Here is a 22249-nt window from a genome sequence, read left to right as displayed (position 1 = left end):
TTAATGTGTTGAAAACGTTTAGAGGTAGAGACGAAATGAAACAAACAAATGAAAATTATAGATAATTTTAGTTGGATTCATAACTTCCTGAAAGCTAACTCAAAAGCAGTGCAGTAACACTGGATCTTTGATTATCCCGATTTTTATCTTGATCTATCAAAACCAAAACAAAAAAAAAAGTATATTAGATTCTCCATCTGCGGTAATTTGTAACTTCTATAAATATTTGATTTTTCCGCTCATTATGTATAAATATATGTTCATATTGAGCGACTGTGTAAATATTACTGATAAAATTGTTCATTTTCTAAAATAAAGTCGTCTTTTTGACGCAATATTTCAACAACGCCACTTACTCTGTGTTTGACGACTATACTCGTCATGGAGATGTGGCAGAATTTTGTGTCACGACGATTGTATCTGTCATGCGTAAGATTTTGTTACAATTTGATATTTAGATTGTAATTCTGAATTCTAATTGTGAATTTTAATATGTTTAAAACGTTTGGAGGTCAAGACGAAAGAAACAAACAAATGAAAATTATAGATAATTTTAGTTGGATTCATAACTTCCTGAAAGCTAACTCAAAAGCAGTGCAGTAACACTGGATCTTTGATTATCCCGATTTTCATCTCGATCTATCAAAACCAAAAAGAAAAACAAAGTATATTAGATTCTCCATCTGCGTTGATTTTAAATTTCTATAAATATTTGATTTTTCCGCTCATTATGTATAAATATATGTTCATATTGAGCGACTGTGTAAATATTACTAATAAAATTGTTCATTTTCTAAAACAAAGTCGTCTTTTTGACGCAATATTTCAACAACGCCACTTACTCTGTGTTTGACGACTATACTCGTCATGGGGGTGTGGCAGAATTTTGTGTCATGCGTAAGATTTTGTTACAATTTGATATTTAAATAGTAATTCTGGCGAAAACTAAATTGTATTCGGAAGTTTTAATATGTTTAAAACGTTTGGAGGTCAAGACGAAATGAAACAAATGGAAATTCTAAATAATTTTAGTTTAGTATCAAAACCAAAAAAAAAAAAAGTATATTAGATTCTCCATCTGCGGTAATTTGTAACTTCTATAAATATTTGATTTTTTTTCTAAGTTTTCCGTTCATTATGTGTAAATATATGTTCATATTGAGCGACTGTGTAAATATTACTGATAAAATTGTTCATTTTCTAAAACAAAGTCGTCTTTTTGACCCAATATTTCAACAACGCCACTTACTCTGTGTTTGACGACTATACCCGTCATCGCTTGATTATCGCGACACACTGGTGGGTGCTTTACAAAGAGATCGCCACAGTTAACTGGTTAAAAAGGAAAAAATACAAAGACGTGCCTTGATATTCGACTGGGGAATTATCATTTCTATTACTAGTTTACGTAAATTTCGGGTAAATAGCTAGAGAAGCAGTTAAGTTGTAATGATCGGTTCGGGAGTGATTTATTCCAATTATCAATTCTCTGGGTAGATTTTTGCCTATCCCTTGTTCTGTGGTCGTGTTTATTGTGGTTAAAACTTGTTCGCGAATAAATAAAGAGCAAGTATTACGAAAACCTATCGAAACTAGACTGTAATTGCTGCACACGTGGGGCACACGTTGTAATGAGATATCTTCGTAAAATAAAATACGAAATATTAAGTTGTGCAATAAATTCGTTCGCATCGAAGACGGTGCTTTAATACTTCGTTATAAACTTTTACTGCATTACCAGAAGATCGACAGTGAAGAATACTGTTTACAACTGGATAAATTAGAAACTACCATGCAAAAGAAACACCCATCCTTCTTATTATGAAAAGGAGTTGTTTTCCATCACGATAACTTACGACCCCATATTTATTCAGCGACGGGGCAAACAATCATTGTATTCAGCAGACCTCGCATCCGATTTTTACTTTTTCCGTCCAGTGAAAAATTCTCTCAATAGAAAATTGTCCGATAACATCGAACAAATAAATATACAGGGTGTTCGGTTACATCTGGGAATAATTTTAATGGGAGATTCTAGAGGCCAAAATAAGACGAAAATCAAGAATATCAATTTCTTGATTGAGGCTTCGTTCAAAAGTTATTAAAAAGTTTCAAATCATTCTGAAAAAAATTATTTTCGGTTGCGAGGGTCAATTACAATCATTTTTGGTGAATAGACATACCCCCGAAATCTTATTCAATTTAAAAAAAAAAATTCAAGTAGGTGCTGACATTTTTCGGCGAAATTAAAAAATTTCAAATCGTCCAAAAAAAATTATTTTCGGTTGCAGAGCTCAATTACAATAATTTTTGGTGAATACACATACCCTCGAATTCCTACACACTTTCGAGAAAAAAATTCTTTACCGAAAATATAATTTCTGGCCAGAAATGCTTCCTCGAAATTTCAAATTGCAAATGTTTCAAATATCATAAATTCTGAACGGATTGGAGGATTTTAATGTTTCAAAAGACAAACCACGCGTATTTTAATGAAGAATACGTAGAAATTCCAGAAATATTCGAAAAGTTGATCGTTAATTCCGTAAAATGAAAAAAAACACATAAAAATGGTCCAATTTTGAAACAGCCATAACTCTTACAATAGTGAATATCTTTCAATGAAACTTTTTTCTGAAATAGAGCTCATGGGTAGCTACAAAAAAGTATTAGGCAATATTTCCGTAGGATATCAAATAAATTTATTAAAAATAAAAAACGAATTTTTAAGAAAAATCGACAAGGGGTAGATGCTGCAATTTTTACAGGAAATTAAAAAATTTCAAATCACACTAAAAAAATTATATTTAGTTACAGGGGTTAATTACAAGCATTTTTGGTGAATAGACATACCCTCGAATTCCTACACACTTTCGAGAAAAAAAATCTTTACCGAAAATATAATTTCTGGCCAGAAATGCTTCCATCGAAATTGCAAATGTTTCAAATATTATATTTTCTGAACGGATTGGAGGATTTTAATCTTTCATAAGACAACCAATGTGTATTTTAATGAAGAATATGTAGAAATTCCAAAAATATTCGAAAAGTTGCTCGTTAATCCCATAAAGTGAAAAAAACCCATAAAAATTGGACAATTTTCAATCAATCATAACTTCTACAATAGTGAACGTATCTCAATGAAATTTAGTATGGAAGTAGAATTTATCGATACCTACAAAAAAGTATTAGACAACATTTCCGTAGGACATTGAACAAATTTATGAAAAATGAAAAACGAATTTTTAAGAAAAATCGACAGGGGGTAGGTGCTGAAATTTTTCGACGAAAAAAAAAATTTCAAATCATACTAAAAAAATTATACTTAGTTACAGGGGTCAATTACAAGCATTTTTGGTGAATAGATATACTCTGAATTCCTACGCATTTTCGAGAAAAAAAATTCTTTACCGAAAATCAAATGTGATGCTTCCTCGAAATTTCATGCGAATCTTTAAAATGTCATAACTCCTGAACAGATTGGTCGATTTTAATGTTTCAAACGGCAAACAACGCGTATTTTGGCGAAGAATATGTAGAAATCGCAAAAATATTCAAAAGTGGATCCTTGACCCCGCAAAATGAGAAAACACCATAAAAATGGTCCAATTTTCAAACATCCATAACTTCTACAATAGTGAACGTATCTCATTGAAATTTAGTATGAAAGTAGAGTTTATCGATACCTACAAAAAAGTATTAGACAACATTTCCGTAGGACATCAAACAAATTTATTAAAAATGAAAAAGGAATTATTAAGAAAAATCGACAGGGGGTAGATGCTGAAATTTTTCGACGAAATTAAAAAATTTCAAATCGTTCTGAAAAAATTATTTTTAGTTGCAAGGGTCAATTGCAATAATTTTTGGTGAATAAACATACCCCCGAAATCCTACGTAGTTTCGAGAAAAAAATTCTTTACCAAAAATATGCTGTGTGGCCGGAAATGTTTGTATAACTTTTTAACGAAGCCTCATTCAACGAATTAGTATCCTTAATTTTCGCATATTTTAGCCTCTAGAATCTTGCATTAAAATTTTCCCCAGGGGTGGAATACTGGAATAATAATGATACATTTATTTATAAAAAGACACGAGCACGTTAAGCAACAATTTGGTTTCTCGAATAACATTATTTCATTTTTTCCAAGATGCTCAACAGTGAAAAGTTATTTATATAAAATCTAGATGTTATTTTCAAAATTGAAGTTAAATACAATGGTGTTTTATAACAAACATAACAGTGTTGTAAATTACATTTTTCCATCTGGAGTCTCTTTACGTACATAAATTTCTGTTTCGACACAACTGTACATTAATTTACTATATTTTAAGTAAACGTAACTTCTATTTCTTTTGCGATTAAAATTTTTAAAATTAGCTCTCTGAACAAATAATAATGTTTGTAAATTTGTGGGACGAATTGAAACTGTAGAAAGTTCTTAAGTTACAGAATAATATGTTTTTATATATATATTAATTAAACAAAAAATTCAGGGCAAAGCATTCGAAAAAATGAATATTTTAGAAGGTATTTTTATTTTTTCTTGCAGAACGTTTGTAACTAAATTCTGTAAACTGTCATTTTATGTTTTTGTCTGGCCATCAAGTGTCGGAAACCGAACAAGATAATCCAGCTGCTGAAAGATACCCATACGTGGAGTAATGTCTAAGGAAAACACCACTTAACTATTAGTAATCAGGCGTTAATGACTCAAACTGCTCGTGCAACTTCAAATACGGAAGAAAGTGTTGGAAATATATTTGTCAGAGGGTCTGCCAGACGTCAAATCGAGTTTGAAGTTACAAAATCGGGACTCTCAGTTCGCTTGGAAGTGTGTAATTAGCCATTTTTATCTCGTATCGACGGGAACGAGAATTCTGGGCAGAATTTTTCACATAACGAGAGAATATAATTCGAATTTCCTATGTATTCACTTTACTTTTGTTTCTATTTGGCAAATTTTTACGTTAAAGAAATAAAACAATTTCTTTTCTAATCAAATAAATATTTCCCTTATTCTTCTAGAATATTTAATAACACCAATTTTGTCAAGAGTTTCTTCTCTAACAAATAAAATTATTTTCGAAACTATTGTTTATGAATATATGTTAAAAACCTGTTGTAAATTCATTTGCACAAAATATTAAATAGTATCCTGTAAACACAAACCCGAATTCAGAATGAAATATAACAAATTCAAAATGGTGGATACAATATGGCGTATATGCCCTAGAAGCGTGAGTAAAAGTGTTTCTTTTCGACGTGCTTTGTTAAAATTTGTAATTTAATTTCTATATTCTATCTATTCGATTTGATGAGAAAAATTAGCAGTCTTCGACTTGGAATGTTACAACCTAAAAGCCACTCGAGTAACAAGATTCGTACGAGCAAGGGTTAAATAAGAAACGATTATTCGGTATGTCTGGCAATGGCGACGGAAGTCGAATTGAACGAGAGAATCGACCGAGAAAGAAAATTTCCGCGAACAATCGAGGTTTAGATTTTTCCCTCGGATGTTGAGTAAAAGTTATCAGTCGCAGCGCGACCTTTTATGGGGCCGCGTTCGCGCACCGGGAAAAGAATCCTCGGGCGAAGCGTGCAGTGGCCCAGAACGGATGAAATTCCACGGACGTTTCCGGCGGACGCGCGTCGGAGTTCGCCGAATCGAACAGAGCCGCGGATAAGGAAGAAATACTGGGAAGAAAGACAGAAGACGGGACTGGTTTCCATTCCGAAACCTTGGGAAATGTGACGGGTCGTGATATCGGTACTGCAAGATTAAGAGATAACGAAATTGCTGGAAATGGTGGAAAAGGAGAAATCAGAAACTCGGCTCTATGAACGGTTCCACAATTATTTCAGCATCCATAGATTGCTAAAATCCGAAGATTCGACAAATAAAGTACTCCAAGATTAAGAGACAACGAAATTGCTGGAAATGGTGGAAAAGGGGAAATCAGAAACTAGTCTCTATGAACGGCTCCACAATTATTTCAGCATCCATAGATTGCAAAAATACGAAGATTCGTCAATTAGAACGAAACAAAGTTCTCGAAGATTAAGAGACAACGAAATTACTGGAAATGGTGGAAAAGGGGAAATCAGAAACTCGATTGTATGAACGGTTCCACAATTATTTCAACATCCATAGATTGCTAAAATCCAAATATTCGACAATTGGAATGAAACAAAGTACTCAAAGATTAAGAGACAACGAAATTGCTGGAAATGGTGGAAAAGGGGAAATCAGAAACTCGACTGTATGAAAGATTCCACGATGATTTTAGCATTCATAGATTGCTAAAATACGGATATTCGACAATTGGAACGAAACAAGGTACTCCAAGATTAAGAGACAACGAAATTGCTGGAAATGGTGGAAAAGGGGAAATCAGAAACTCGACTGTATGAAAGATTCCACGATGATTTCAGCCTGAATGTCCATAGATTGCTAAAATCCGAATATTCGACAATTGGAATGAAACAAAGTACTCAAAGATTAAGAGACAACGAAATTGCTGGAAATGGTCGAAAAGGAGAAATCAGAAACTCGATTCTATGAACGGTGCCACAATTATTTCAACATCCATAGATTGCTAAAATCCAAATATTCGACAATTAAAATGAAACAAAGTACTGCAAGATTAAGAGACAACGAAATTGCTGGAAATGGTGGAAAAGGAGAAATTAGAAACACGTCCGTATGAAAGATTCCACGATGAATTCAGCCTGAATGTCCATAGATTGCTAAAATCCGAATATTCGACAAATAAAGTACTCCAAAATTAAGAGACAACGAAATTGCTGGAAATGGTGGAAAAGGAGAGACAGGAACTCGATTCTATGAACGGTGCCACAATTATTTCAACATCCATAGATTGCTAAAATCCGAATATTCGACAATTAGAACGAAACAAGGTACTGCAAGATTAAGAGACAACGAAATTGCTGGAAATGGTGGAAAAGAGGAAATCAGAAACTCGTCTCTATGAACGGCTCCACAATTATTTCAGCATCCACAGATTGCTAAAATCCGAATATTCGACAATTAGAACGAAACTAAGTACTGAAAGATTAAGAAGCAGCGAAATTGCTGGAAATGGTGGAAAAGGAGAAATCAGAAACTCGTCTTTATGAATGATTCCATGATGATTTCAGCCTGAATGTCCATAGATTGCTAAAATTCGAATATTCGACAATTAGAATGAAACAAAGTACTGCAAGATTAAGAGACAACGAAATTGCTGGAAATGGTGGAAAATTAGAACGAAACAAAGTACTCAAAGATTAAGAGACAACGAAATTGCTGAAAATGGAGGAAAATTAGAACGAAACAAAATATTCCAAGATTAAGAGACAACGAAATTGCTGGAAATGATGAAAAGGAAGAAATCAGAAACTCATCCGTTCTGTATGAAAGATCTCACGATGATTTCAGCCTGAAAGTCCATAGATTGCTAAAATCCAAATATTCGGCAATTAGAATGAAACAAAGTACTGCAAGATTAAGAGACCACGAAATTGCTGGAAATGGTGGAAAAGGAAAAGTCAGAAACTCGTCTCTATGAACGGTTTCACAATTATTTCAGCATCCATAGATTGCTAAAATCCGAATATTCAACATTGGAATGAAACAAAGTATTGCACGATTAAGAGACAACGAAATTGCTGGAAATGGTGGAAAGGGACAAATCAGAAACTCCTCTCTATGAAAGATTCCACGATGATTTCAGCCTGAAAATCCATAGATTGCTAAAATCCGAATATTCGACAATTAGAATGAAACAAAGTACTCCAAGATTCAGAGACAACGAAATTGCTGGAAATGGTGGAAATGGAGAAATCAGAAACTCGTCTCTATGAAAGATTCCACAGTTATTTCAGCCCGAAAATCCATAGATTGCTAAAAATCGAATATTCGACAAATAAAGTACTCCAAGATTAAGAGACAACGAAATTGCTGGAAATGGTGGAAAAGGGGAAATCAGAAACTCGACTCTATGAAAGATTCTACGATGATTTTAGCATCCATAGATTGCTAAAATCCGAATAGTCGGCAATTAAAATGAAACAAATTACTCCAAAATTAAGAGACAACGAAATTGCTGGAAATGATGGAAAAGGGGAAATCAGAAACTCGTCTCTTTGAACGGTTCCACAATTATTTCAACATCCATAGATTACTAAAATCCGAATGTTCGACAATTAGAACGAAACTAATTACTGCAAGATTAAGAGATAACGAAATTGCTGGAAATGGTGGAAAAGGAGAAATCAGAAACTCGTCTCTATGAAAGATTCCACGATGATTTCAGCCTGAAAATCCATAGATTGCTAAAATCCGAATATTCGACAATTAGAACAAAACAAGATACTCCAAGATTAAGCGACAACGAAATTGCTGGAAATGATGGAAAAGGGGAAATCAGAAACTCGACTCTATGAAAGATTCTACGATGATTTTAGCATCCATAGATTGCTAAAATCCGAATAGTCGGCAATTAAAATGAAACAAAGTACTCCAAAATTAAGAGACAACGAAATTGCTGGAAATGGTGGAAAATGGGAAATCAGAAACACGTCTCTATGAACGGTTCCACAATTAATGCAGCCCGAAAATCCATAGATTGCTAAAATCCGACTATTCGACAATTAGAACGAAACAAGATACTCCAAGATTAAGAGACAACGAAATTGCTGGAAATGGTGGAAAACGAGAAATCAGAAACTCGTCTCTATGAACGTTTCCACAATTATTTCAGCCCAAAATCCAAATATTCGACAATTGGAACGAAACAAAGTACTCAAAGATTAAGAGACAACGAAATTGCTGGAAATGTTGGAAAATTAAAACGAAACAAAATACTCAAAGATTAAGAGGCAACGAAATTGCTGGAAATGATGGAAAAGGAGGAATCAGAAACTCGTCTCTATGAACGGTTCCACGATTATTTCAGCCCGAAAATCCATAGATTGCTAAAATCCGAAGATTCGACAATTTGAATAAAATCAAACACACTCTTTTAATAAGTTGAATTTTAATTGTTAAAGGTATTTGTTGTTCGTTATGCTTGAGCTCGTCTGTGCAGTTGCGCACAAAATTGTAATTTTTCCGTTGCTGACGATCTAACCGTGAACGATCGGTGGCAAGTTGCGAAATTTTCCTCTACTGCGAATGAAAGAAAAATCAGCGTGTGTTTAAACATGGATTTGGACCATCGAATTTATGGAGCCCTGACCTAATTTGTTAATTTGTTGATGGCTCGAGCCCGAAAATCCATAGATTGCTAAAATCCGACTATTCGACAATTAGAACGAAACAAGGTACTCCAAGATTAAGAGACAACGAAATTGCTGGAAATGGTGGAAAAGGAGAAGTCGGAAACTCGTCTCTATGAACGTTTCCACAATTATTTCAGCCCAAAATCCAAATATTTGACAATTGGAACGAAACAAAATACTCAAAGATTAAGAGGCAACGAAATTGCTGGAAATGATGGAAAAGGAGGAGTCAGAAACTCGTCTCTATGAACGGTTCCACGATTATTTCAGCCCGAAAATCCATAGATTGCTAAAATCCGAAGATTCGACAATTTGAATAAAATCAAACACACTCTTTTAATAAGTTGAATTTTAATTGTTAAAGGTATTTGTTGTTCGTTACGCTTGAGCTCGTCTGTGCAGTTGCGCACAAAATTGTAACTTTTCCGTTGCTGACGATCTAACCGTGAACGATCGGTGGCAATTTGCGAAGTTTTCCTCTACTGCGAATGAAAGAAAAATCAGCGTGTGTTTAAACATGGATTTGGACCATCGAATTTATGGAGCCCTGACCTAATTTGTTAATTTGTTGATGGCTCGAGCCCGAAAATCCATAGATTGCTAAAATCCGACTATTCGACAATTAGAACGAAACAAGGTACTCCAAGATTAAGAGACAACGAAATTGCTGGAAATGGTGGAAAAGGAGAAGTCGGAAACTCGTCTCTATGAACGTTTCCACAATTATTTCAGCCCAAAATCCAAATATTTGACAATTGGAACGAAACAAAATACTCAAAGATTAAGAGGCAACGAAATTGCTGGAAATGATGGAAAAGGAGGAGTCAGAAACTCGTCTCTATGAACGGTTCCACGATTATTTCAGCCCGAAAATCCATAGATTGCTAAAATCCGAAGATTCGACAATTTGAATAAAATCAAACACACTCTTTTAATAAGTTGAATTTTAATTGTTAAAGGTATTTGTTGTTCGTTACGCTTGAGCTCGTCTGTGCAGTTGCGCACAAAATTGTAACTTTTCCGTTGCTGACGATCTAACCGTGAACGATCGGTGGCAATTTGCGAAGTTTTCCTCTACTGCGAATGAAAGAAAAATCAGCGTGTGTTTAAACATTTTTGGACCATCGGGAAATTGGTCAACCGAATTTATGGAGCCCTGACCTAATTTGTTAATTTGTTGATGGCTCGAGCCCGAAAATCCATAGATTGCTAAAATCCGACTATTCGACAATTAGAACGAAACAAGATACTCGAAGATTAAGAGACAACGAAATTGCTGGAAATGGTGGAAAAGGAGAAGTCAGAAACTCGTCTCTATGAACGTTTCCGCAATTATTTCAGCCCAAAATCCAAATATTCGACAATTGGAACGAAACAAAATACTCAAAGATTAAGAGACAACGAAATTGCTGGAAATGATGGAAAAGGGGAAATCAGAAACTCGTCTCTATGAACGGTTCCACGATTATTTCAGCCCAAAAATCCATAGATTGCTAAAATCCAAATATTCGACAATTTGAATAAAATCAAACACACTCTTTTAATAAGTTGAATTTTAATTGTTAAAGGTATTTGTTGTTCGTTACGCTTGAGCTCGTCTGTGCAGTTGCGCACAAAATTGTAATTTTTCCGTTGCTGACGATCTAATCGTGAACGATCGGTGGCAATTTGCGAAGTTTTCCGCTCCTGCGAATGAAAGAAAAAACGTGTGTTTAAACATGGATTTGGACTATCGGAAAATTGGTCAACCGAATTTATGGAGCCCTGACCTAATTTGTTCATTTGTTGATGGCTCGAGCCCGAAAATCCATAGATTGCTAAAATCCGAAGATTCGACAATTTGAATAAAATCAAACACACTCTTTTAATGAGTTGAATTTTAATTGATAAAGGTATTTGTTGTTCGTTACGCTTGAGCTCGTCTGTGCAGTTGCGCACAAAATTGTAATTTTTCCGTTGCTGACGATCTAACCGTGAACGATCGGTGGCAAGTTGCAAAGTTTTCCGCTCCTGCGAATGAAAGAAAAATCAGCGTGTGTTTAAACATTTTTGAATCATCGGGAAATTGGTCAACCGAATTTATGGAGCCCTGACCTAATTTGTTAATTTGTTGCTGGCTCTAGCCCGCAATTGCTTTTGCAGAAGCTAAAGTGAAAGAGTTAATCCTGGAATATTAATCTTGAGGATGTAAAGTACTCTGCTGCTAACGATCTTCCTAAGTCGACGAGTCCCGACGGCAGGCGAGAAAATCGACCGCGTTGTCCGAAGGAGAAGCTTCCTTGGAGAAATGATCGAGACAGGGTGTAGAAAGGGTGTAGGAAAGTTGAGCGAACGGAACGAGAGGAGCCCGATAGAAGCAGGACATCGAGAGGAGGAAGAATAGGAGTCGAACTCGTATTTACAGGACATCCGCGCCACTGGGCATCGAGACAGTTATGACTCTCCCTCTTCTCGAACTCGTCAGTTGTTTTGCGGCGGTCTGGTTGCTTTTGTTCTAGCCCCGGTCTCGTTGCTTTTGTTCATCTCTGGTCTCGGTTGGCTGTTGCGGTGCCAGCGCCCTGGTCTTTTGCTCCTGTTTCCACCGCAGGAATCAGCGAGCCGTCTTCGTCTATCCCGCGGCGGGTCTTCCTCTTCGTCTTCTTCTTCCGCGGCTCACGGCCGGGCCCGCTTCTTCTCATATACTCCGTCCAGTAGTCGCGTTCTTCTGCTCCCTTTTTCGCGTGGTCGCGATGATCTTTTTGCCGGCGAGCAGCCCGGCCAGGAGGGGCGCGAGGATGAAACGGAGGACGAGGAGGTGCAGTCTCTCTCCTCTCCCGGCTTGAAAGGAGCCGACGTTACGTACGGTAGCCGGCCAGACTGTACCCAATTATTCCGGCGTGCTATACTAATGCCATGGACCCCCTCGGCTAACCACCCCCTTCTTCTTCTTCGTCGTCGCCGTCGTCGTCGCCGTCGTCGTCGTCGTCTTCTTCTTCTTTATGGCTCTCCGTCTCGCTCTCCGGCAGCCTTCTCTCTCGCGACATAGAGAGAGCTGGCTCGGGCTCGACGCCGATGGATCTCTGGAATGACGAGAGGGATTCTTGATCTCTGCCGGGCTACCGGCGTAGCCATTGATTTTTCGGAACGATGACGCTGCGCGAGTTGCCGCGTTTTTCGAGCCAGTTTTTCCGCGCCAGTTTCGAGAGCTGCTTCTCCTGCGGCCTGGATGACGAGTGTGTTAGGCGGTTCCACGGCTTCTTCAAACTGTTTCGTTATGCGTGGACCTGGCTTCGGGGGTGAACTCGGTACACTGGAACAACGAGACGACCACGACCCTGCTTAGAATGCTTCCAGCCTGAAACGTTAAATAGGTTAGTTTTTAATGCTCGTTAGTCTTTTTTCTATTACCGCTACGAAACCCTCCACAGGGTTATTTACTAACGATACAGGAAACAGGATAATTACTTCTTCTTTTACTCGTAACTAGGGCTTGAGTCTATTCGTAAAATATATTGTAATTAGTAGCAGGGAGAGATCGTTGGACTATACAAACTCCACAGAATACCAGTTCGAAGGTCCAACGAGTGCTTAGCAAGAAATTTATGTACAAGCCACAGGAGTACAATGTGCGGCGTACCGAGAAAGGCATTTATAGTAGGGGGGAATAATATCGAGCTATTTTCAGATCAGTTATCATTCTAATCCACATGGACAGAGACAAGATAAGATTTTTTATTGCTAAACCAGATGGTAACGAATTTTCTGAAAACGATTTGCAAACCGTGACCCATGAATCGTCGTTGTAGAAGAAGCTGAAATAGTTTTAATACTTGAAGCATGTCGAATGCTTTGAGGGACCAATCGACCTTAAATAATTTAAGATTGTTACTGTCAATTGCATCGCTTTCGTTCTCAACGTACTCATTATCAGAGACGCGCCAGTCGACGAAATAATAGCGATTAAATTTCAGTGACCTGTCTCCGACATAGTTATCGCATAGTCCCCGCTACTGCCAGTCGTATCCGACTCACTTTTTTATTTACAAGTAAAGAATATTTTTTATTCGAGATAAATTTCGAGACATTTTTACGGAAAAGCACGTTTCGAGAGTTCCTCGTCGTGTTTACACTATTAAAACTTCAAAGTATTTTTTGAATGAGCATTATTGCACGATTTTGAGAAGAATCGGTTCATGGATAATTATGGTTGCCCCTTTGCAGTTTTTTAATTTCTCCGATATGTATTCGTTATATATAATAAGCTTTTTATAGAAAAGAATCGAATAAATTTTGTCCTTGTGTTCTCTAATAATGAGACAACGAAACGAAATCTTATGCATTTCATACTTAAACGAAAGTTAATTACACAGACCATGAATGTTGTAATTTGTACAGGTAATGTTGTAATTTATGCGTTACAAAAGACAGTCGTTTCAAACATTTCTAACGTTTCAATAATATCGTCAGTTATACATTTAAGCAATTTTTACTAAAAAGTTCACCTTTTAACGATATTTTTATACAAAATTTCTCTTAAATATCATTTCTAACTAATAATATTTCTATTCTATACAAGGTGTTCGGACACCCCTGGGCAAAATTTTAAAGAGGGATTCTAGAGGCCAAAATAAGACGAAAATCAAGAATACCAATTTATCGATGGAGGCTTCGTTAAAAAGTTATTAACGTTTAAAGTTGCGCCAGTACTGAATTTTTTTCTCGAAAATGCGCAAGATTTCGAGGATATGTCTATTCACCAAAAATTATTGTAATTGACCCCCGCAACCGAAAATAATTTTTCCAGAATAATTTGAAATTTTTTTTTTCCGTCGAAAAATTTCTCAACTTCTCGAATTTTTTTCTAGAAAGTGGGTAGGATTTTGAGGGTATGTCTATTCACCACAAATGATTGTAATTGACCCCTACAGATAACAATATTTTTTCCAGAACGATTTGAAATTTTTTTTTTTCGTCGAAAAATTTAGGCACCTACCCCCCCTTGTTGATTTTTCTTAAAAATTCGTTTTTCATTTTTAGTAATTTTATTTGACGCCCTACAGAAAAGTTGTATAATACTTTTTTGTAGGTGCCCATTGGCTCTACTTCAGAAAAAAGTTTCAATGAGATATCTTTACTATTGTAGGAGTTATGGCTGTTTGAAAATTGAACCATTTTTATGGGGTTTTTCTCATTTTACGGGATCAAGGTTCAACTTTTCGAATATTTTTGCGATTTGTACATATTCTCCACCAAAATACGCGGAGTTTGCTGTTTTAAACATTAAAATCGTCCAATCCGTTCGGAAGTTATAACGTTTTAAAGATTCGCATGAAAATTCGGGCAGACGTTTCTGGCCAGAAATTATATTTTCGATTAGGAATTTTTTTTCTCGAAAATGCGTAGGATTTCGGGGGTATGTGTAATGACCAAAAATTATCGTAATTGACCCCCGCAATCGAAAATAATTTTTCCAGAATAATTAGAAACTTTTTAATTTCGTCGAATTTCAGCACCTACCCCTTGTCGATATTTTTTAGAATTTCTTTTTTGATTTTTAATAATTCCGTTTGATGCTTCACGGAAAAGTTGTTTAATACTTTTTTGTAGGTATCCATGAGCTCTACTTCCTTGCTAAATTTCAATGCGATACACTCATTATTGTAGGAGTTATGGCTGTTTGAACATTGAACCATTTTTATGAGGTTTTTCTCACTTTACGGGGTCAAGGAACAATTTTTCGAATATTTTTATCATTGCTATATATTCTACACTAAAATACGCGGCGTTTGGCTTTTCGAACATTAAAATCGTGCAGTCCATTCAGAAGTTATGACGTTTTAAAGATTCGCATGAAAATTCAGTCAGACATTTCTGCCCAAAAATTATATTTTCAATAAGGAATTTTTTTCTCGAAAATGCGTAGGATTTCAAGGGTATGTGTAATGACTAAAAATTATCGTAATTGACACCCGCAACCAAAAATAATTTTTCCAGAATAATTAGAAACTTTTTAATTCCGTCGAATTGCAGCACCTACCCCTTGTCGATGTTTTTTAGAATTCCGTTTTTGATTTTTAATAATTCCGTTTGATGTTTTACGGAAAAGTTGTTTAATACTTTTTTGTAAGTATCCATGAGCTCTACTTCCTTACTAAATTTCAATGCGATACACTAATTATTGTAAGAGTTATGGTCGTTTGAAAGTTGAACCATTTTTATGAGGTTTTTCTCATTTTATGAGGTCAAGGAACAACTTTTCGAACATTTTTATCGTTGCTATATATTCTACACTAAAATACGCGGCGTTTGGCTTTTTGAACATTAAAATCGTCCAATCCGTTCAGAAGTTATGGTGTTTTAAAGATTCGCATGAAAATTCGGGCAGACATTTCTGGCCATAAATTATATTTTCGATTAGGAATTTTTTTCTCGAAAATGGTTAGGATTTCGAGGGTATATCTATTCATAAAAAATGATTATAATCGACCCTTCCAATCGAAAAGAATTATTTTAGAACGATTTGAACAATTTTTCTTTCGCCGAAAAATTTCACCACCTACCCGAATTTTTTTCTCGAAGAAGGATAGGATTTCGGGGATATGTGTATTCATAAAAAATGATTCTAATTGACCCCCGCAACTGAAAATAATTTTTCCAAAACGATTTGAAATTTTTTAATTTAATTGTTAATAACTTTTTAACGAAGCCTCCATCAGCAAATTGGTACTCTTGATTTTCATCTTATTTTGACCTCTAAAATGCCCCATTAAAATTATTCCCAGGGGTGGCCGAACACCCTGTATAGGACGAATTCGTTGGCTTAAGCTGTTAACAGATAATTAAATTATTTGCAATCTGTCCACGATTCCGTCCTCTGGTTCGACGATAATTGTCTGACCTTTGGCTCGATGATTCACGGCTGTCGTGCATGATCATACCGTACACGCTGCCCGGAATTTCGATTATTCTCCAACTATCTAGCCGCAAAAAACCGATCGCAATTTGTCTTTGTAATCGAGCGCGGAATTAGTAATTAAACAAAAGAATATTATCTCGAAGACTCGTGTTTCGCTGCTTCGATACGTTTCATCCTTTCGATTAACGAATAATCGATTATTATGCTTGTCAGGAATTGCCAACCAGAAATATTCAAATAATAAGTATTCTAAGGTTAAAATCGTATTTCGTAAAATCGAGTTTTTCGTATTACAGTATTGTTTCTTAGGTTGTCATAGACTTTGAACAGTCTTGCGACAACTTCAGAGGCAGATGGTTGCTGTTGACAATTAATACAACAGCAGAGAAAAGTAAAATGGAATTAACAGTGAAGACACCTCTGTGCCAACCTAAGAAACACGGAAATTTGATCATTATCATCTCTCCTATTGACTCTTTTCTAGCTATAAATGCATTAGAGGTGAAAGTGAATGAACAATTTAATTTTTATCTAAACAGCATAATATTTTCTAAATGCAAAATTAAAATTTTTATTACTAATACGTTCGACGTTTCAACCAAAAAAGATAATAATACGCAAAACGTAATCAAGTATGAAAACCATTATAATATAATCATAGAAAAAGCAAATTATAAGGAAAAAACTTAGATTACTTACGTAACTAGATATAAAACTAGAACATATGATAAAGAGGAAATAGTATCGCGTAATAAATTGCGAAACATGTATTCTTGTTGTCTCGAAAACCAAATAGAATGGAATTTAGTGTCAGATAAGTACTATCAAAAAAATAGTCTCTATCATATGGCCTAGTTTTATAATTAATTATGTAAATAATGTAAGAATTCTGTTCCTTACGATTAATTCTTTCTACGATCATGTTATAATGGTCGTCGTATTTGATTTTGTTCTACGGATTATTGTATTTTCTTGAAGATAATTCTGCCCCTGAAGAGAACCTAGAAGGAACGTCAAAGAAGTCAATTTTTGTTTACAATTTTCATTAAACCGATCGAGCAAAAATTCAGGTAAGTGGTGAAATTTTTCGGCGAAAAAAAAAATTTTTCAAATCGTTCTAAAATAATTCTTTTCGATTGGAAGGGTCGATTATAATCATTTTTTATGAATAGATATACCCTCGAAATCCTAACCATTTTCGAGAAAAAAATTCCTTACTGAAAATATAATTTCTGGCCAGAAATGTCTGCCCGAATTTTCATACGAATCTTTAAAACGTCATAACTTCTGAATGGACTGCGCGATTTTAATGTTCGACAAGCCAAACGCCGCGTATTTTAGTGTAGAATATATAGCAATGATAAAAATATTCGAAAAATTGTTCCTTGACCCCGTAAAGTGAGAAAAACCTCATAAAAATGGTTCAATTTTCAAACGACCATAACTTCTACAATAATAAGTGTATCGCATTGAAATTTAGTAAGGAAGTAGAGCTCATGGATACTTACAAAAAAGTATTAAACAACATTTCCGTAAAACATCAAACGGAATTATTAAAAATCAAAAACCAATTTTTAAAAAAAATTGACAAGGGGTAGGTGCTGAAATTCGACGAAATTAAAAAGTTTCTAATTATTCTGGGAAAATTATTTTTAGTTGCGGGGGTCAATTACGATAATTTTTGGTCATTACACATACCCTTGAATTCCTACGCACTTTCGAGAAAAAAATTCCTAATCGAAAATATAATTTCTGGCCAGAAATGTCTGCCCGAATTTTCATGCGAATCTTTAAAACGTCATAACTTCTGAACGGATTGGACGATTTTAATGTTTAAAAAAGCAAACGACGCGTATTTTAGTGTAGAATATGTAGAAATTCTAAACATATTCGAAAAGTTGTTCCTTGACCTCACAAAATGAGAAAACCCCCATAAAAGAGTCCAATTTTCAAACGGCCATAACTCCTATAATAGTGAATATATTTCAATGAAACTTTTTTCTGAAGTAGAGCTTATGGGCACCTACAAAAAAGTATTACACAACTTTTCTGTAGGGCGTCAAATAAAATTACTAAAAATGAAAAACGAATTTTTAAGAAAAATCGACATGGGGTAGGTGCCTAAATTTTTCGACGAAAAAAAAAATTTCAAATCGTTCTGAAAAAAATATTGTTATCTGTGGGGGTCAATTACAATCATTTTTGGTCATTACACATACCCCCGAAATTCTACGCACTTTCGAGAAAAAAATTCCTTACCGAAAATCTAATTTCTGTCCAGAAATGTCTGCACGAATTTTCATGCGAATCATTAAAATGTCATAACTTCCGAACGGATTGGATGATTTTAATGTTAAAAAAAGCAAACTACGCGTATTTTGGTGGAGAATATGTACAAATTGCAAAAATATTCGAAAAGTTGTTTCTTGACCCCCTAAAATGAGAAAAACCCCATAAAAATGGTCCAATTTTCAAACGATCATAACTCCTACAATAGTGAATATATTTCATTGAAATTTTGAGGGGAACTAGAGTTCATGGGTACCAGTAAAAAAGTATTAAACAACTTTCCTGTACAGCGCCAACCAAATTTATTAAAAACGAAAAACGAATTTTTAGGAAAAATTGACAGGGTGTAGGTGCCTAAATTTTTCGACGAAAAAAAAAATTTCAAATCGTTCTGAAAAAAATATTGTTATCTGTGGGGGTCAATTACAATCATTTGTGGTGAATAGACATACCCCGAAAATCCTACCCACTTTCGAGAAAAAAATTCAGTATTGACGGAACTTTAAACGTTAATAACTTCTTGACGAAGCCACCATCAACAAATTGGTATTCTTGATTTTCGTCTTATTTTGGCCTCTAGAATCTCCCATTAAAATTTTTCCAAGGGGTGGCCCAACACCCTGTATGCAATCTGGTAATTCGTACAACACGAAATACGAAAAAAATTATAAATATAATATCTCTCTTTATTGTGAAAAAATCAAAATTCCAATTTATCCGTATTTTGTACATGGATGTGTAGTTTCTCTGTACAAATGGAGAAAAGAAAATCATTAATATCCAACGAGAAAAATAAAAAAATGTGCTATTTTTTAACATATTGTTTAAACAAATAAAAGTTTTGCAAATCTCTTTACATCATCAAATTCGCCGTTTAAAAACATAAATTTCATCCATTTGAAGCACACCCCTATCTCTAATAGTTTCCGAGATATTCAACGAAGTATGTTTTGAACCCCCAACTTTGAGGGCTGATTTCAATCCCTTAAAGTGAATATTAGCAGCTACAAAAAAATACGTGTGTAATAGATTTATGAGAACTACATAATTGCGAAGTTTCATCAAAATTGGAGATTTACACCTGGGGATGGTCTCTTGTCAGTTGTAATCAAGTCTAAGATTTCTGTATTCCAAAAAAATTCAAAATAACGTGATATTGTCCCCTCACCATCATTATCAAATTGTAAATTTACACCAGGTGTATTATCGAAAGGGAACCTTGACGGAGGAGGTGGTAAATTTTCTATATTTATTTCACAAAATTCTCTGAATGGAGGTACATCTTCATTCTCTAATTCAGAATCATCTTCCGATAATTCTGATAAGTCACTTTCGTTGTCTGATTCACTAATCAATATTTCCTCGACACTTTCATAATCAAACTCAAACATTTTGGGAATCTAATAATGTAAAATAAAAATAAATATAAATGTATACGCAACATATATTACCTGCGTCTAAAACGTAAATAAAAACTGCATAAAAAGTAATGAAATTCTAACAAGCTACAATAGAAATAATACTCGGGCAAATCACTATCTACAAGTTAAAACAAAACTTGCCCGAACGAGACTCGGGAAAATTTGGAAAAACTTTTAAACAGTACCAAAGGAAATGATTGTCTTTAAAGAAGGTAGTTCGATAATAACTTAAATTGTACTGACATATCGGTAAGTCAACGGTAACAAAATTTGCTTCATAGTTCGATACCGGCTGAAAAATGTAATTGTTCAAAGAATATCGAATTTAGACGATTAAAACGTTTCCAGAAAAGCAGTTTAACCAACAGGAAAAACGCTGTATGTTCGCGAAAACCGAGTCAAAGCAGCGCTCTAATCGCGAGAGGAAGATCGTCCATCAGCCTCGTTCCCAAAACGCGTTTTCTCATTCGACGTGGTCCTCGTACGAGCAGATCCACCCCTTGCCATCCAGAGAGACGGTATTAAGGATTGTATTAATCAGAGGCTGTCAGTGTGATTCGTGGCCGCGAACGAGGGGTGGCTCGACGAAGAACGGAAGAAGGAAGACAGACGAGGCGATCTGGGACCGAAAGACAGGATCTCGAAGGAGAAGAGACACGAGACGAATTCTGGCTGCGGTTTCGGGGTGGATCTGCCGATGACGTCGAGAAATGACGCAAAAAAATAGCTGCCAGACTATCTGGCACCACGGAGGCCGCGTTCTCTTTTTATCGCCCGCGAGAAACTTTGGGGACACTGGTCTACGAACGATCGTTAGAGGAATCTGTTCCTCCAGAAATTTCTCCGATTAGACTTTGCGGATTCTCTACAATTAAATAGCGAATCATTGGATAATTCGATAGAAGAAAGGTAGAAGAGAATTTTCTTTTTTCATCTACAAGATTCAAGATTGTTGGAATATGGAAATTCTAGTGAAGGAGCTAATCGCGACGTCTATGTTATCGTACAGTAGGTGCCACTTTGGCTTTATAAAAGTGCTGTGAACATTGTCGATCTCTCTGTACAGTCTGGTATCGGTAGCTAAAGCGAACACGTCTTACTTTGTATATAAATTCTTATAGTTTCTTCTCTTTATTTTCTAAATTTCCTATAAATTTACGAGGGAAGAAGATAACTAGCGTGTGTTGTTTGAGGTAGCTGAAAGCCTGTGACGTCAGGACGTTAATATGAAACGCGATTAGAAGAACAGGGACAGAAACTCGTTTTTTCCAGGTCGTCCAGAGTGGTGGCAGGTAGTCGCAGTTCCGAAAATAAATTTCTTAGACAGTTAGATCGGAATCAGAGACAATTTACAATTAGATCCGCAACTGTGGCTGTCGTTCGTTTTTCATTCGAAGACGAAATTGTCGCCGAACGTAACGGCAGAAACGCGTAGCAGTTTTGGGGGAAAAAGGGAAGAAGAAGACGCCGAAACGTCGGAGAGGTTCGCCACCTGCGAAATGCAAATGATCAACGCCGCTATTAATCAAGCGGCGTAGCAGCGCGGATTAAACAGAGGATGCCCCGTCGGTAAAAATTGAAATCTCAGGTGGCCAATTAAAAGCAAAAGAACCGATGGAAAGCAGGCGTTATTAACTCCTGCCGTGAGGTTCCCGTCCTCGGGAAGTCCATCAGCGGCCTAGGCTCCCGTTCGGATCGTTTTATTGCGTACGTTTCGTGTCGAACTCGATTATAATAGTGGCATGGCCCCTAAATGGCCCCATGTTGAACAGCCCTCAAGTATTTCCAATATCCTGCAGGGAGATTCATCTCGCTTTGCCTCTTTCTCTCCAGCGCTCTAGCCCTCTTGTTCGCCGCCTCTGCTTCCCCTGGTTCGCGGTCGCCTCTTTCCAGGGTTCATTCATGCCTCCTGGTGGCGAGGACCTCATTACCCGCGGTGAATGGATTCCTCGCTCGTCCTCGACGGGCCACGCCGCGCCGTTCAATTTCTCCTTCGAGCTCGCTCGGCTCGCGCGCGCTGCTCGATTTTTTCAAAACTTGCCGTCTCACGGAAACGGTTCGTCTCGAAGGAAATGACTTCTTAATTCGATTTCTGCGAGGATCGTTCCTTAAGTAAGCACTTCCGTTTTCGATATTACTTACAGACTTCCTTGTCCCAATAACTCCATCGGGTTCTAGTTTTTCTAAGAAGTGCGTGTGTATTTCGACTGTAGGATCTAGAGTAGCTATCGAGTGAGGTGTTTAGGTTTTCTTTAAATTAGTATTATAAGATAGGAATAAGGAAGAACTCACTTGCATCGAACGCTGCACAGTGGTCCCAAATGCCGAAAAGATGGCCAAAATATGAAGGAGTTCTTC

The sequence above is a fragment of the Colletes latitarsis genome, chromosome 8 (assembly GCF_051014445.1).
Source record: "Colletes latitarsis isolate SP2378_abdomen chromosome 8, iyColLati1, whole genome shotgun sequence".
Classification (NCBI taxonomy): domain Eukaryota; kingdom Metazoa; phylum Arthropoda; class Insecta; order Hymenoptera; family Colletidae; genus Colletes; species Colletes latitarsis.
Note: the sequence above shows the minus strand (reverse complement) of the source record.